Source organism: Bubalus bubalis, chromosome 11, assembly GCF_019923935.1.
Source record: "Bubalus bubalis isolate 160015118507 breed Murrah chromosome 11, NDDB_SH_1, whole genome shotgun sequence".
Classification (NCBI taxonomy): Eukaryota; Metazoa; Chordata; class Mammalia; order Artiodactyla; family Bovidae; genus Bubalus; species Bubalus bubalis.
In genome coordinates, this window is record NC_059167.1 from 538712 (window position 1) to 556367 (window position 17656).

Here is a 17656-nt window from a genome sequence, read left to right on the forward strand (position 1 = left end):
AAACATTATTTCTGGGTGTGTCTGTGAGGGCGTTTCCAGATGAGATCAGTGTTTGAACTGACAGACCGAGTGAGGCAGGCTGCCTTCCCCAGTGTGAAAGAGCATCGCCCAATCCACTGACGGCCTGAACAGAGCGGACAGGCAGAGGCAGGCAGGCTCTGCTCTCTGCCCAGCTGCCTGAGCTGGGGCCGTGGCTTTCTCCTGGCCTCTGGCGAGGACCCACCCATCAGTGTTCCTGGTTCTCAAGCCTGCAGACGGGCTGGAACCACACCACCGGCTTTGCTGGGCCTCCAGCTAACTGATGGCAGACTGGTGCTGCTCCGCCTCCATAATCCCACAAGTCAATTCCACGTGTCGATGCATGTGTATATCCCCCCTGGAGAAGGAAATGGCAGGCTGCTCCAGTGTTCTTGCCTGGAGAATCCCATGGACAGAGAAGTCGGGCAGGCTCCAGTCCATGGGATCGCAAGAGTCGGACACTGCTGAGCGACTAAACCACCACATACACGTGTACAGATATCCTGTTGGCTGTGTTTCTCTGGAGAACCACGACTAATACAGAGACGTACGTGTTGCCCAAAGCCCACAGTGTTCACTATCATCCTGTACATAAAAGTCTGTTGAGCCCTCATCCAGCCTACTCAGGAGCTGGCTACTCAGCACGTGGTCTGAACATAATTCAAAATCATGGTCCATCAAAATGCAAATCCTCATATGTTGCTGATGTGTTCCCAAGTTAACAAAAGTCACCAATCTACTATACTTACTTAGTCAGGAGACCAAGTTTATCAGGGTCAAAGAAACCCTCAGAACCAAAACAAAACAAGGGCAACACCGCACAGGAGAGTGACAGGCTAGTCTGAGTTATGAATACAGATGCCAGAACCCCAAACTGAGCATCAGCACACTGAAGCCAGCAGTGTGCCTGAGTAGTTAACATGTCCTGACCGAGTTGGGGTTATGCCAGGAGCGTAAGGCTGGCTTAGTGTTAGAAAAGTGGTTAATAGAATTCATCATATTACCAGATTGAAGGCAAAACACTTAACACCTCAATAAAATTAGGAAAAAATAGTATTTATCATCCATTAAAAATTTTAAGAACTCAGTTACTTTAAACTAGAACTTGATAAAGAACATCTAGCAAGAAAAGACAAGAAGGACAAAAAACTTACATCATACCTAATGGTGAAATGTTGAAAGCACTCCCTTTAAGAGCTGAGACAAGACTCAAGAGGTCCCATTAACACCACATTATTCCAGCCTGTGTAGCAAAACAAGAAAAAGCAAGCAAATGAAAATGTGTAAGGATTGGACAGGAAGGGAAAAAACTTGCAGATCTTGTGACTGTCAGCATGGAAAACCCAACATTATTTGGAAATAAAATTATTAAAATTAGAGAATTCAAGAAATTTTCTAGGTATTAATACAAAAACCACTGTGAAAAGTAAATTGTATTCCTATTCACCAGTAACTGCTAAAAACATAATTTTAAAAGATAACCCCTATAATAGCATGCTTGTGCTGTGCTTAGTCGCTCAGTCGTGTCCAACTCTGTGTGACCCATGGCCTGTAGCCCGCCAGGCTCCTCTGTCCATGGGGATTCTCCAGGCAAGAATACTGGAGTGGGTTGCCATGCCCTCCTCCAGAGGATCTTCCTAATGAACTTGTGTCTCCTGTGTCTCCTGAATCTCAGGCGGATTCTTCCTGACCCAGGGATTGACCCCAGGTCTCCCCGCATTGCAGACAGATTCTTTACCGTCTGAGCCACCAAGGAAGCCCAAGAATACTGGAGTGGATAGCCCATCCCTTCTCCAGGGGAACTTTCTTACCCAGGAATCAAACTGGGGTCCCCTGCATTGTAGGCAGATTCTTTACCAGCTGAGCTACCAGGGAAGCCCATAATAGCATGAACAAATACCAGATATCCAGGAGTAATCCAACCAAACATGTGAAAGCCTTTTCTAGAGAAAAACTTTACTGCAAGTTTTTAAAAAAAAGACAAACAAATGTTCATGACAGGAAGATTTGATCCTGTGAATACATCATTTCTCTCCAAACTGAAGTATATATTCTAGGCAATTCCAATCAGACTCCTAACAAGATTTTTTAAAAGGAACTCAACAAGCTGATTATTTGGAAGAGCAAAGATCCAAGAAACACCAAGTCACATTTAAAGAAGAACAACAGACGCGCGCACACGTGTGTTTGTGTGTGGGGGGTGGTGGTGCAGGGGACATTTCCTTTCCCAGATATCAAAACATATTCTATTACCATAGTAACTAAGATTGGACAAACTCCCAAAACCCAACAACAACAAAAAACAAAAAGTCCAATTAGAAAATGGGCAAATGACTTGAATGGACATTTTCTCAAAGAAGATACACAAATGGTCTGTAAGTACATGAAAAGATACCCAATATCACTGATCATTACAGCAATGCAAATAAAACCACAGTGAGACAACACTTCATACCTAGTAGGATGGCTATTTTTTTTAAAGAAAAAATAAAACACCAGATATATAACAAGCATTAACAAAGACATGGAGAAACTGGAACCTATGTTCCTTGCTGGTGGGAATGTAAAATGGTGTAACTTCTGTTAAAATAGTATAATAGTTTCTCAAAAAATCAGACATTGAACTACTGAACATATACCCCAAAAGAATGAAAAGCAGAAACTCAAACAGATATTTGTGCATGCATGTTTACAGCAGCTTTATCCACAATAGCCAAAAGGTGGAAGCAAACCAAATGTCTATCAATTGATGTTGTTGTCGTTCAGTCCCTAAGTGGTGTTCAACTCTGCAACCCCTTGGTCTGCAGCACCCCAGGCTTGCCTGTCCTTCACCATCTCCCACAGCTCACTCAAACTCACGTCCATCGAGTCAGTGATGCCATCCAACCATCTCATCCTCTGTTGTCCCCTTCTCCTCCTGCCTTCAATCTTTCCCAGCATCAGGGTCTTTTTCTAAGAGTCAGCTCTTCTCATCAGGTGGCCAAAGTATTGGAGCTTCAGCTTCAGCATCAGTCCTTCCAAAGAATATTCAGGATTGACTTATTTTAGGATTGACTGACTTGATGTTGCAGTCCAAGGGACTCCCAAGAGTCTTCTCCAGCACAATTTGAAAGCATCGATTCTTTGGCGCTCAGCCTTCTTTATGATCCAACTCTCACATCCATCAGATCAGATCAGTCGCTCAGTGGTGTCCGATTCTTTGCGACCCCATGAATCGAAGCACACCAGGCCTCCCTGTCCATCACCAACTCCTGGAGTTCACTCAGACTCACGTCCATTGAGTCAGTGATGCCATCCAGCCATCTCATCCTCTGGCGTCCCCTTCTCCTCTTGCCCCCAATCCCTCCCAGCATCAGAGTCTTTTCCAATGAGTCAACTCTTCACATGAGGTGGCCAAAGTACTGGAGTGTCAGCTTTAGCATCATTCCTTCCAAAGAAATCCCAGGGCTGATCTCCTTTAGAATGGACTGGTTGGATCTCCTTGCAGTCCAAGGGACGCTCAAGAGTCTTCTCCAGCACCACAGTTCAAAAGCATCAATTCTTCGGTGCTCAGCCTTCTTCACAGTCCAACTCTCACATCCATACATGACCACTGGAAAAACCATAGCCTTGACTAGACGGACCTTTGTTGGCAAAGTCATGTCTCTGCTTTTCAATATGCTATCTAGGTTGGTCATAACTTTCTTTCCAAGGAGTAAGCGTCTTTTAATTTCATGGCTGCAGTCACCATCTGCAGTGATTTGGGAGCCCAGAAAAATAAAGTCTGACACTGTTTCCATTGTTTCCCCATCTGTTTCCCATGAAGTGATGGGACCGGATGCCATGATCTTCGTTTTCTGAATGTTGAGCTTTAAGCCAACTTTTTCACTCTCCACTTTCACCTTCATCAAGAGGCTTTTTAGTTCCTCTTCACTTTCTGCCATAAGGGTGGTGTCATCTGCATATCTGAGGTTATTGAGATTTCTCCCGGCAATCTTGATTCCAGCTTGCGTTTCTTCCAGTCCAGCGTTTCTCATGATGTACTCTGCATAGAAGTTAAATAAGCAGGGTGACAATATACAGCCTTGACGTACTCCTTTTCCCATTTGGAACCAGTCTGTTGTTCCATGTCCAGTTCTGTTGCTTCCTGACCTGCATACAAATTTCTCAAGAGGCAGATCAGATGGTCTGGTATTCCCATCTCTTTCAGAATTTTCCACAGTTCATTGTGATCTACACAGTCAAAGGCTTTGGCATAGTCAATAAAGCAGAAATAGATGTTTTTCTCGAACTCTCTTGCTTTTTCTATGATCCAGCAGATGTTGGCAATTTGATCTCTGGTTCCTCTGCCTTTTCTAAAGCCAGCTTGAACATCAGGAAGTTCACGGTTCACATATTGCTGAAGCCCGGCTTGGAGAATTTTGAGCATTACTTTAGTAGCGTGTGAGATGAGTGCAACTGTGTGGTAGTTTGAGCATTCTTTGGCATTGCCTTTCTTTAGGATTGGAATGAAAACTGACCTTTTCCAGTCCTGTGGCCACTGCTGAGTTTTCCAAATTTGCTGGCATATTGAGTGCAGCACTTTCACAGCATCATCTTTCAGGATTTGGAATAGCTCAACTGGAATTCCATCACCTCCACTAGCTTTGTTCGTAGTGATGCTTTCTAAGGCCCACTTGACTTCACATTCCAGGATGTCTGGCTCTAGGTCAGTGATCACATCATAGGTGATGCAACATAAATGAACCTTGAAGACATTATGCTAAGTGCAATAAGCCAGACACAAAAGGACAAATACGATGTGATGCCACTTAAATGAAGTACCTGGAACAGTCCAATCTGTAAAGGCAGAAGTAGAATACTGGGGGGATTTCCCTGATGGTCAGGTGGCTAAGAATCTGTGCTCCCAATGAAGAGGGCCCAGGTTGAACCCCTGGGTTAGGGAACTAGACACCACATGCCACAGCTACAGATTCTGCATGCTGACTAAAAAGAACCCACATGCCGCGACTAAAAAATAAACCTGCATGGTGCAATGGAGATGAAAGAGCCCGCAAGGCACAACTGAGACCCGACATAGCTAAATACATGATAGATACTTAAAAAAATTAAAGTAGAATGGTGGTTAGCAGGGCCTAGAGGGAGGGAAGAATGAGGTGTTATTATTTTAAAGGACAGGGTTTCAATTGGGATGCTGAAAAAGTTCTGGAGATGGATGGTGGCGATCGTTATGCAACAGTGTGAATGTACTTAATGCCACTGAAGTGTACTCTTAAACATGGTTAAGATGGTAAATTTTATGTATATTTGACCACAATAAAAAAGATTGAGTGATAGTGAGCAGGAATAAGCAACCTTATCAGTAGGGTAGTACAGACAGTGTGTGTGTGTGTGTGTGTGTGCACGTGTGCGCGCGTGCTCAGTCATGTCTGACTCTTTGTAACCACGTGGACTGTAGCCCGCCAGGCTCCTCTGTCCATGGGATTCTCCAGGCAAGAATACCAAAGTGGGTTGCCATTTCCTTCTCCAGGGGATCTTCCTAACGAATATACGTCTCCTGTGTCTCCTGAATTGCAGGTGAATTCTTTACCGATGAGCCATGGGGGAAGCCCTCAGATTAGCAGGACTCAAATGTGATCTGTACACTGGTTACCATTTCTGAATTCCTTGTCTTGGGCCCACGATCAGTACAGAAGTGGACAGCAAGCATTTAGAAACTTTCGTAACAATTTTGCAAAGTGAGTTTATGCCTATTGAATCTAATAATAAATAACTGAGGCTGTCATTTTATGCATATTTTCAATTTTATCTTTTAGTAATTAATTTGTACTATATCTACAAAAATACTGATCTGCAATGGATTAGAGGAAACACGAGTTCAGTTCAGCGAGGAAACACTCATATTAGAGCTCGCTATCTGACAGAGGACGCTGCAGGAAGTGAGGGGAGGATAAAAATGGAGGTCAATCATTCATATGAATCAAATCCAGGTAGATTAATCGCTTAAATATGAAAAATAAATACTACATATAAAGAATAAAATGAGAAAATTTTTAGAACACATAAAAAATAATTATTTTTGTGACCTCAAGTTGGGAAAATTTTCTTTGACAAAGTACATTTGACATGAAAATTAAGAACTTCTATTGAAAAGTCACCATAAATGCAAAGACAATCCCAAATTGCAAATAAATATCTGAACATATGAAAACTACGTTATGGGACTTCCCTGGTGGTACAGTAGGTAAGAATCCCACAGCCAATGCTGGGGACACAGGTCTGATCCCTGGTTTGGGAAGATCACACCTGCCGAGGAGCGACTAAGCCTGTGGGCCACACCAACTGAGCCCGTGAGATGCGACTTCTGAAGCCTGCACGCCTAGAGCCCGTTCTCTGCAATGAGAGAAGCTCCCGCAACGAGAAGCCTGCTCACCACAACTAGAGAAAGCCTGGGTGCACCAATGAAGACCCAGCACAGGTAAAAATAAATCAATTTTTTGAAAAAGCAGATGATCCTTATAAAAAAAAAAAAACTAATATAGGGTTATAATCCAGACTATATAAGTAGTTCTTATGAATCAACAGAAAAATACCAACAGCTCATTAGAAAATAGAGGAAAGACCTACACAGGTATTTCATAGTAGAGGTAAAAAAACAGGTCTGTAAACATGAGGAGATTCTTCAACAGTTATCAAACAAATGCAAATTAAAACTGTAATGAGACACAGACCATACCTATTGGAACGACAAAAATGAAAGCCGACAAGAACGAGCTCAAAACACTATCATCAATTGCCAGTGGAAATGTAGATGGGAAGATAATTAGTAATATCCAGTATAGCTGGAGTAGAGTAGAAGATGTGAGCACGTTTGAACAGAGGTTCCAGTCAGGTATGTACTTTTTTTTTTTTTAATTTTTTTTTTTAAATTTTATTTTATTTTTAAACTTTACATAACTGTATTAGTTTTGCCAAATATCAAAATGAATCTGCCACAGGTATACATGTGTTCCCCATCCTGAACCCTCCTCCCTCCTCCCTCCCCATTCCATCCCTCTGGGTCGTCCCAGTGCACCAGCCCCAAGCATCCAGTATTGTGCATCGAACCTGGACTGGCAACTCATTTCATACATGATATTTTTCATGTTTCAATGCCATTCTCCCAAATCTTCCTGCCCTCTCCCTCTCCCACAGAGTCCATAAGACTGTTCTATACATCAGTGTCTCTTTTGCTGTCTCATACACAGGGTTATTGTTACCATCTTTCTAAATTCCATATATATGCGTTAGTATACTGTATTGGTGTTTTTCTTTCTGGCTTACTTCACTCTGTATAATAGGCTCCAGTTTCATCCACCTCATTAGAACTGATTCAAATGTATTCTTTTTAATGGCTGAATAATACTCCATTGTGTATATGTACCACAGCTTGCTTATCCATTCATCTGCTGATGGACATCTAGGTTGCTTCCATGTCCTGGCTATTATAAACAGTGCTGCGATGAACATTGGGGTACACGTGTCTCTTTCCCTTCTGGTTTCCTCAGTGTGTATGCCCAGCAGTGGGATTGCTGGATCATAAGGCAGGTCTATTTCCAGTTTTTTAAGGAATCTCCACACTGTTCTCCATAGTGGCTGTACTAGTTTGCATTCCCACCAACAGTGTAAGAGGGTTCCCTTTTCTCCACACCCTCTCCAGCATTTATTGCTTGTAGACTTTTGGATCGCAGCCATTCTGACTGGTGTGAAATGGTATCTCATAGTGGTTTTGATTTGCATTTCTCTGATAATGAGTGATGTTGAGCATCTTTTCATGTGTTTGTTAGCCATCTGTATGTCTTCTTTGGAGAAATGTCTATTTAGTTCTTTGGCCCATTTTTTGATTGGGTCATTGATTTTTCTGGAGTTGAGCTGTAGGAGTTGCTTGTATATTCTCGAGATTAGTTGTTTGTCAGTTGCTTCATTTGCTATTATCTTCTCCCATTCTGAAGGCTGTCTTTTCACCTTGCTAATAGTTTCCTTTGATGTGCAGAAGCTTTTAAGGTTAATTAGGTCCCATTTGTTTATTTTTGCTTTTATTTCCAATATTCTGGGAGGTGGGTCATAGAGGATCCTGCTGTGATGTATGTCAGAGAGTGTTTTGCCTATGTTCTCCTCTAGGAGTTTTATAGTTTCTGGTCTTACGTTGAGATCTTTAATCCATTTTGAGTTTATTTTTGTGTATGGTGTTAGAAAGTGTTCTAGTTTCATTCTTTTACAAGTGGTTGACCAGAGTTCCCAGCACCACTTGTTAAAGAGATTGTCTTTAATCCATTGTATATTCTTGCCTCCTTTGTCAAAGATAAGGTGTCCATATGTGTGTGGATTTATCTCTGGGCTTTCTATTTTGTTCCATTGATCTATATTTCTGTCTTTGTGCCAGTACCATACTGTCTTGATAACTGTGGCTTTGTAGTAGAGCCTGGGGTATGTACTCTTAAGAGTAGAATTAATGCATGCAACGTGGGCTAATGATATACTGGATGGTTACACAGCAGTGAAGAGAGAACTGCAGCTCCTCACATCAACAGAAGTGACTCTCCAAAGCACAATGTTGAATAAAAGAAGTCACAGAAGAATATATATTATATTCTTAAATATAGCATTAAAAATAGGTATCTGTATTCTGCCAAATCAAACACTACACTGCTTAGAGATTTAAGCGTGTTGTGTGCACACGTGCACACGTGTGTGTGTGTGTTTGCAGAAAAACTCTAAAGAAAAGCTTGGGATGATGAACACAGAACTCTGTAGTTTCCCTCTGATAGAAGGACACGTGACCAGGGAGGCGCGTTTAGAGGTTTCTAAGAAACTGACACCGTTCTACGTCTTACCTTCCGTGGTGGGGACGCAGGTGTTTCTTTTTCTGCTCTTAAGCCGACCTTACGGGTTATGTGTATGTGTGATATATTGCACAATTTTTAAAAAAGCAAAGGAAAGGATAAAAAGCTTCTCCGTGATGGCTGAGAACGGGTCAAAATGAGAACAGGGCTGAATCCCCTGAGGCTGAAGGCAGAGGCGAGGCAGGCTGCGAGGTCCTGACTAACAGGGAAATGCAAATCAAGAGCCTGTGCAGAGACCTGCCCCTCAACACTGATTTTTGTCTCCCCAGAACTTTCTGCCTTTCAGAAACTACCTTTCCCCCATCTCGGAGGGCTGTCGTTCCTGCGGCATCACCAGTCACATCAACTGTGGGCCTCAGGCTCACACAATTAACTGTGGCTCAGGCCAGCTAATTCGAGTATTTCTACTTCTCTGGCCTCAGCAGCTCATTACAGGCATTAGCAGAGGTCGCAAGCCAGCCCCAGTCAGAGCCATTCCTGCCCTTCTGTTGGAACAACCAAGAAAGAAGTGGTTCTACTACATGTGAGTGGACGCCCGGTCCTTCTAGGCCCCGTGAAAATGAGCTTGAAAACAGAGCTGCACGGAGAGCAAAGCAGAAAGGAGAACTGTGCTCAGTCACTCAGTCCCATCCGACTCTTTGCAACCCCCTGGACTGAGCCCCACCAGGCTCCTCAGTCCGTGGGATTCTCCAGACAAGAATACTGGAGTGGGTTGCCATTCCCTTCTCCAGGGGATCTTGCAGTCCCAGGAATCGAAGCAAGGTCTCCTGCCTTTCAGACCAGGGAAGCCCAAAAGGAGGACTAGAGAATCACAGAAGGACAAAAATAGGGGAGTAAGAGAGAGCGAGCAAGTCCTCACTGAGTGTCTGGATCTAGACATTCCTGATTCCCATTAAGTAGAGAGTTGCAGATCCAAGCACAAGCAAACGGGTCCTAAGCAGCATAGAATTTTGTACCAGGAGCAGGATTTTGGAAATTGGCTGTACTGGGTTGGAGAGCAGGGCAGTGTGAAGCCTCCCCTCTGACCAGGACGTCAGCTGCATCTGTAAAGTGAAGCGAAGTTGGTAAACTCTCTCCAGTTGAATCTGGTGAGGTTGGAAATTTAGAGGACCTGTTTTCTTTCTTTTCTTAAAGTCAGGTTTCTGGAGCATGTTGGCAATTTCTCCAATCTTTAGTGAGGTTCTATAGGAAAAGATACACTGAGTCTCAGCTGGGCCTTTCTGAAAGTGGGGAAAGGGAAAACCAAAGCCTCTTCCTGCTTGGGGCCAGAAATTCAACTGAGCTGAGGGTGAGAAAACAATTTTTTTAGGATTGCAACAGTCAGGCTCCTGCCCTAGGCTGACGCTTGTGCAAGCACGGGCTGGAGAAGGAAAACGCAGAGGGGGCTGGGAGAGGAGCCCTGGGGAGCTTCTCCCTCCAGCTGCCCTGCAGGCACTCCCTGCCCACAGGAAGCATCTGTGCCCTGGTGGCCCAGCCTGAGGGCGCGGGGCCTCCCCCAGCTCAGCCCAGCATGTCCAGGGCAGAGGCCGAGCGGACGAAGTTGGAAGGAGAGCTGGGCAAGGGCAGGGCACAGAGGCGTCTGTCAGGAGACAGACGTGGTGAGGTCAGGCTCCCCATTCCAGAGCGAGGCCCGTCTGGGTTCTGGCTCTGGGTGCAGCTCGTGAAATCATTAGGACAGTAACTTCCCAGCGATTGTCTAAGAGCTTAGAGAGTCAAACTGCCAGAGACATCTCAGTCTTGCAACCACGGCACAAGACTGCTCAATCGCTGGGGTCAGACCCAGACTTCTGGACTGACGTCCTCAGACAGTGAGTGGCCTGGTAGAGTCTACAGTTTCCAGAAAGGACGTTCTCTCTGATCCACCAAGGAGGGCCATGGACGCGGGAGAGTCTCCCAGCGACAGAGCCCCAGGCGGCCCTGGCGGACGGAGGCGCGCACATGCTTCAGGAGATCTGCTTCGGCTCCCTGCCAGTGCTCTTCTGCAGGACACTGGGGACTGCCTGCAGGGTGCCGGGTCCCCTTCTCCCCTTTACTAAAAGCAGGTGGTTTTTATTCCAGGTATCTTACTTTCCTCCGCTATTAAATGCCGGGGGTGTTTAAAATGATCATTTAGCTGTCAGTTAACAGACTATGAAGAGCAGCACTCAGACCTGATCCAGGAGATTGTATATCCGCTGGCTTGCCTTTTATGTGAGCAACCTGCTCCAGGATGGGGACGGGGGTCGGGTGCATTTCTGAAATTGTTCGTATGGGAAAAGAGTATGGATGGATGCTGGCAAGTCAAGGAGCGGAGCCGAGTGGACATCTATTACTCCTTCTGCCCTGTAAAGGGTTGAGTTATGTCTCTGTGTGTGTGCCTGGTCGCTCAGTCATGCCCGACTCTGTGCGGCCCCGTGGACTGTAGCCCACCAGGCTCCTCTGTCCATGGAATCCTCCAGGCAAGAATGCTGGAGTGGGTTGCACGCCCTCCTCCAGGAAATTATGCCTCGACTCCTCTCCAAAGATTTGTTCAAGTCCTAACAACCAGTACTTGCGAATGTGATCCTATTTGGAAAAAGGATCTTTACAGATGTAATTAAGCAAAGGATCTCAAGATGAGATCATTATGGATTAATCCACTGGGTCCTGAATCCAATGACAGGTGTCCTTATAAGAGGAGACAAAAGAGACAGAACAGGAGAATCACAGAAGGGATGGTCTTGTGGAGATGGAGGCAGGGATTGGAGTGACTAGCAGCTAGAAGCCAAGGATGGCCTGTGGCCAAAGACGCTGGAGGGCTCCCCAGGCGGCTCAGCGGTAAAGAATCCTCCTGCATGGCAGGAGATGCCAGTCCACCCCTGGGTCAGGAGGTCCCCTGGAGGAGGGCATGGCAACCCTCTTCAGCATTCTTTCCTGGGAAATCCTATGGACAGAGGAGCCTGGGGGCAGGGGGCGGGTTGTACAGTCCATGGGTCACAAAGAGTCAGACATGACCTAGCACGTAAAGACGGAGAAGGAAATGGCAACCCGCTCCAGTACTCTTGCCTGGAAAATCCCATGGGCGGGGGACCCTGGTGGGCTGCAGTCCATGGGGTCTCGAAGAGTTGGACTCGACTGAGCGCCTTCACTTTCACTTTTCACTTTTATGCATTGGAGGAGGAAATGGCAACCCACTCCAGTGTTCTTACCTGGAGAATCCCAGGGATGGGGGAGCCTGGTGGGCTGCCATCTATGGGGTAGCACAGAGTCGGACACGACTGAAGCGACTTAGCAGCAGCAACAGCAGCAAGTAAAGAACGACAACAAAGGAGCTGGAAGAGGTAAGGAGGAATTACGTCCTTAGGCTTCAGAAGGAGTGTGGCCCTGCTGATGCCTATATTTAGAACTTCTGCCCTTCAGGACTGTGAGAGGATGTATTTCTGCTGTTTTTAGCCGCCCCTTTTGTGGTGAATTGTTGCAGCAGCTGGAAGAGACTAACATGAGCCCAGACAGTTGGAGACTGTCTCTGACTTGGTGGGGCTGTCAATCACCATCTCAGACCTAGGTGACCAACCAATATACCCCAACACCATGATTGGAGTGTTTGGTTTGAGACGGTCACTGCAATGGACTGAATATTTCTATGTCCCCAAAATTCATGTATTGAAATCCTAACCCTAATATGTTGCTGTTAGAAGGCAGGGCCTCGGGGAGCTTATTCGGGCATGGGAGTGGAGCCCTCGTGAATCAATCAGCGCCCTGATAAGACCCTAGAGAACTCTCCTTCCCCTTCTCTCATGTGAGGACATAGCGATAAGACAGCCATTTACAAGCTGGGAGCTGGGCTTTCATCAGATACCAAGTCTGCCGGCGCCTTGATCTTGGACTTCCCCATCTCCAGAACTGTGAGAAGTAAATGTTTACTGTTTAAGCCACCTCGTCTGTGCTATTTTTGTTTTAGTGGTGCCAACAGACTAAGACAGTCCCAGGAGAGAGCTGGCTCGTGAAAGAGCCAACAGAGAAGGAAGCAGACGCAGGGATGTAAGGGAGAGCCGGGCCTCAAGGATGTCCGCTCTGGACCCACAAAGAACCATGTTTAAACACAGATCTCCCTCTAGACGTCTGAGTCAGTACATTCATCTCTTTTGCAGAAGTCCGTCTGAGTCCGAGTTGTCACTTGCAAACCTCCCGGGTCCCGACACGCACTCTGTCGGGTGTCAGGTCCCAGCAGACATTCTCAGCCATGGTGGAGCCCAGGCCCGGAGGAGAAGCAGAGGTCCCGGAGGTGATGGGGTAAGGCTTCTCGGGGTCTGGGCCACTGGACCTGCCTCGGTCCACCGAGCTGGACAGACAGCCAGTTGCCTTATTGGACATGACTCAGCATTGCAGACTGTATTGGGAAGCAAGCGCATTTCAAGTACAGTAAGTAACACTACGTCGTATTAATAACACACAAGGCCGTCTTCTGCAAAACAGAAGCTTTGCTTCTGCTTGACCACAGCATCAGAGTGAGGTACAACCAGCCCTTCTGGGACACCGTAGGTTCCCTGGCCGACCTCCCTCACCTTCCGGCAGCACTTTGTCCAGCCTCAGGGTACTCCTGGCTGAGGAAAGCCAGGCTGTTGGCAGAAAGTCGAATCCGCCTCAAATCAATACGCAGCTACCCGCACCAGGACCCCAGTTCCAACCTTGGGCCTTGAGTCCCGCTGTATGTGAACCCTGAGTCAAATGCAATCACACGTGAGTGCAGGACCCCGGAGTCCAGAGGAAGCAGCTGTGAGAAGGGCCCTGGCGCGTCCCTTTGCTTGACCCCCGGGAGCGAGCTAGTCAGGGCCGCTGTTGCGTCCTGGGTCAGCTGGATGTGCCGTTCCTGAACGTCTGATTATTAAAGCCAAATGATGTCTCTATTTAAAAATCAGACACACCCAGAAGAGTTTTTACAAGGCACCTTCACTTAATGTACTGGGCTTTATAAGAGTTAAAGGTTTCTGAAAAAACGGTGGGTTGGGACTTCCCTGAAGGTCCAGTTTGGGAAGCTGCCTCCAGGGCAGAGGGTGTGGGTTTGATCCCTGGGTGGGGAAGTGCTGCAGGGTAACAATTCACAGCGGCTGAGTCCAGGTGCCTCAGCCCACTGCCGCAGGAGAGAAGCCCGCCCACTGCCGCAGGAGACCCAGAGGGCCACAACTAGGACAGGATGCAGCCATAAATGAATTCATTAATTTAAAAAATTGATGCTGGGAGGGGTTTGGGGCAGGAGGAGAAAGGGACGACAGAGGATGAGATGGCTGGATGGCATCACCAACTCGATGAACCTGAGGCTGAGTGAACTCCAGGAGTTGGTGATGGACAGGGAGGCCTTTCGTGCTGCGATTCATGGGGTCGCAAAGAGTCGGACACGACTGAGCGACTGAACTGGACTGAATTAAAAAAAAAAAAACAGATGGGCTTCTTTGGCCATTTATAGAGCACCACGCTTAAGCCTCGGCACCGCCAGCGTGGAGAGAGGTTCGCGACACTGTGATGGCGGGAGCAGGCAGTTATAGTCTGGAGGTGCCGCACGAGCTGATTTGACAGCTGGGAGTTAGCCCCAGGCGGGAGGGAGGAGGAATCACCGAAGCAACTCCCTGTCCGAGCGTTTGGGGAGCACTGAGGAGCGGGAGGGGGCTCTGAGCAGACAGCCCTGGCAGGACGGCCCAGGGAGCCCTGCTCGGACCCTGGATGAAGTTCGCACTCCTTCAGGCATCACGGCACCCTTCCCGATCCACTTCTTGTCCACCTGCCCAGCTCCTCTCCACGTTCACTCCCCGGGGGCCAGCCACTCCGGCTGCTGCTGTCACGCCTCCGACACACCTCTGCTCCCAGAAAGAGGGAGTCAGAGCAGCGAGGAAAAGCGCTGTCCGGACCTGGAGTGTGGCTCTCTCTAGTGACTTCAGTCTGGGCACTGATCCTGAGAACAGAAGGCAGATTGCAACGGGTGATGGAGGGCGGCCCAGCCAGCCAGGCAGCGCAGATGATTCTTTCAAGAAGGTTCGCCACGACGGGCGAGAGAAAGGGAAATTGAAGAGAGAGGTTAGAAGTCTGGGATCAAGAACGGGGTATTTATTTTTCAGGCTGGAGAGACTGAACACGTACCTCTGAGAAGTCTTGGTGGAGAAGAGGCTGAGGGTGGGAGAGAAACGACCGGAGGCTCCAGGGCTACAAGGGGAAGCGGCTGTGGGCTGGGGCACAGCCCTCACTTGGCACGGGGGAGGAGAGGAAGAGCAGGGGATGCGTTGGTGGTTGAGCAGGAGGACTTCGAGAGGTTCTTGGGACCTTAATCCTGCTCAGTTTTATCAATGGACGAGGTGGGTTCTCCATCAATGGCAATGACAGTGAAGTGGAAGTTCAGAAGGGTTGGGGGGCTGCCCTGGGGACTCGGTGGTGAAGAATCTGCCTACCAGTGCAGGAGACTCAGGATCGATGCCTGGTTGGGAGGCGCTCACGTGCTCGGAGCAGCCGAGTCCATCCATGGGTCATGACTACTGAGCCTGTGCTCTGTGGCCGGGAGCCACGACTGCTGACGCCCGAGCGCCCCAGAGCCTGTGCTCCGCAATCAGAGCAGCCGCTGCAGTGAAAGGCCTCACACAAGTGGAGCGTGGGCCCCCTTGCCGAAACCAGAGAAAAGCCTGGGCAGCAACAAAGACTCAGAACAACAAAAACGAATAAATTAAGTAAATTTAAAAGATTATTTTAAAAAAGAAGAAGCATTGATGGGGGGCTTCCCTGGTGGTCCAGTGGCTAAGACTCAAAGCTCCCAATGCAGGGGGCCTGGGTTTGATCCCTGGCCAGGGAACTAGAGCCTGCATGCTGCAACCAAGCTGCCACACTGCAACAACCACAGAGCACAAGGGTCCCGAGCACCGCAGCTAACACCTGCCTGGCACCAGCCAAATAAATAAACAATAAACAAGTCCTAAAAAGGAGAAGGGTTAATGAAAGAGAACAGTCAGGAGGAGATGCCAGTGGCAACGGACAGGGAAGGACCTAGGGGTATCTGGAAGGGTTTCCTTGAGCCCCAGGAAGGCAACGGCCCAGAAAGTCATGGTCGAGCAATTCCACCAGCAGCAGTCAGCACCCCAGTCAGCACCCCGGGGAGGAGCACAGCAGAAACGTCCTATGAGTGGGGTTCGGCCGGGTGGAAGGACAAGTGGACAAGAGTGGTTAGAGAGTGATGCCGGCTAGAGACAGACAATAACCACCACAGTCAAACAAGCTGACCCCTGAGGCAGCAACAGTCACCAGCTCAGGTGTTTAGCAGAGGGATCACAGTCTCTTCCGTGTAGACCAGATGCTCTTCAACAAGAAAGGGCCTGGGGGGCAGACAGAGTAATGATGGAAAAGCAGGATTTTTAGACTCAGACAGATGTGGGTCTTTACTATTTCTCTCTCTGAGCTCAACATTTTTGTCTATGAAGCATGAAATCCTTTATATTAATCCTTTGCAGAGATTAGAAGGATTAAACACAATGATTAGTGAGAGCAGCTCAGTCATGTCCAACTCTTCGTGACCCCGTGGACTATACAGTCCATGGGATTCTCCAGGCCAGAACACTGGAGTGGGCAGCCTTTCCCTTCTCTAGGGGATCTTCCCCACCCAGGTCTCCAGCATCGCGGGTGGATTCTTTACCAGCTGAGCCACCGGGGAAGCCCTGAGTAATTCTTAGGTTGTGAACCCCAATAGCTGCCTTGTTGTTTACTGTTCCAACTTCTGCTTCTCGTAGGTGCCTGGCACATAGTAGGCCCTCAACAAATACAAATTTCCTTCTTCATCTCTTAGGCAGAACTCATCACTGCACCTTCTCCGGCCCTGGAGTAAGCTCCCCTGAACAAGCGGCCGTCCCTGCCTTGACCTGTCCAATCTCAGCTACTTGCAGTAATGAGAATGGGACGTTGACCCCTACTTCCTTTCATCAAGCCACGCTGTTCCTTAGCTTTGACTTCAGGGACGTATACATCATGACGGTTGAACTCTAAGATCACAGAGGTTCAGGACCACGTGGCTGCCCATCCGTCCACCCAACAAGTGACCTGGCTTCTTTATCACAGCTTTGTGGGCTCACAGATAATTCCTGATGTGGTGGGAATATGGTTCCCTCATCAACACATGCAAAGATAGACTTCTGGGGAATGGAAGGCATACAGGTACCCTTCCTTAACCAGCCACCAGAGACCCGAGGTCCAAGGGATAGTGACTCTCTAGAGACAAGGGAATATGAAATTTGCTTAGCATATTGAGAAAGTTATCAAAAAATCCAGAAGGAAAAAACATTTAAAACAGAGCCCAGTGCCACTCTTGCTGGGAGATATGGGCAGCGAAGGAACAGGTTGTTGCCCAATTCAGGGCCCAGTCGGTCTGATCAGCCTGCTGGACAGCATCTCAGTGTCAACAGAGGTATTTATCTGAAATATGGAGCCAAGAGCCACCTGTGAATTTTGCTAAAGAAACTCACAAGTAAAGCAGGCATCCAGTAGATAAGATACAGAGCACCAATAGGCTGAGAAACGGGCAGACAGAGACGACGTCAATGACTTCAAATTCAGAGCATGCATCTCTGGCAACACGGCAGAGAGATGGTGAACTAGTCTCAATTTCCACTCTCCCTTTCTTCCTTTTAACAGGAGAATAAGTTTTAGTTGAGCATATTTAGTTGGCCCAGTCACAGGATATGTTTCCCAGAACTCACCTGCAACTTCAGGGCCCAAGCTCTGGTCAATTGGAGGACACGAACAACCTCTGAGCAATGGCCTTTAGAAGGTGGTTGGGAGTTTCCTGGTGGTCC

General features: G+C 47.5%; 1 long non-coding RNA gene across 1 annotated transcript in view; it reads right to left on the reverse strand.

Moving 5' to 3' along the window:
- Window positions 1-17656, reverse strand: part of LOC102400631 — a 33199-nt gene that overhangs the window by 5095 nt on the left and 10448 nt on the right. The window contains exon 2 of the long non-coding RNA XR_329076.4: window positions 1180-1261. This is a non-coding gene — a long non-coding RNA (uncharacterized LOC102400631). The remainder of the gene's footprint in view (window positions 1-1179; window positions 1262-17656) is intronic.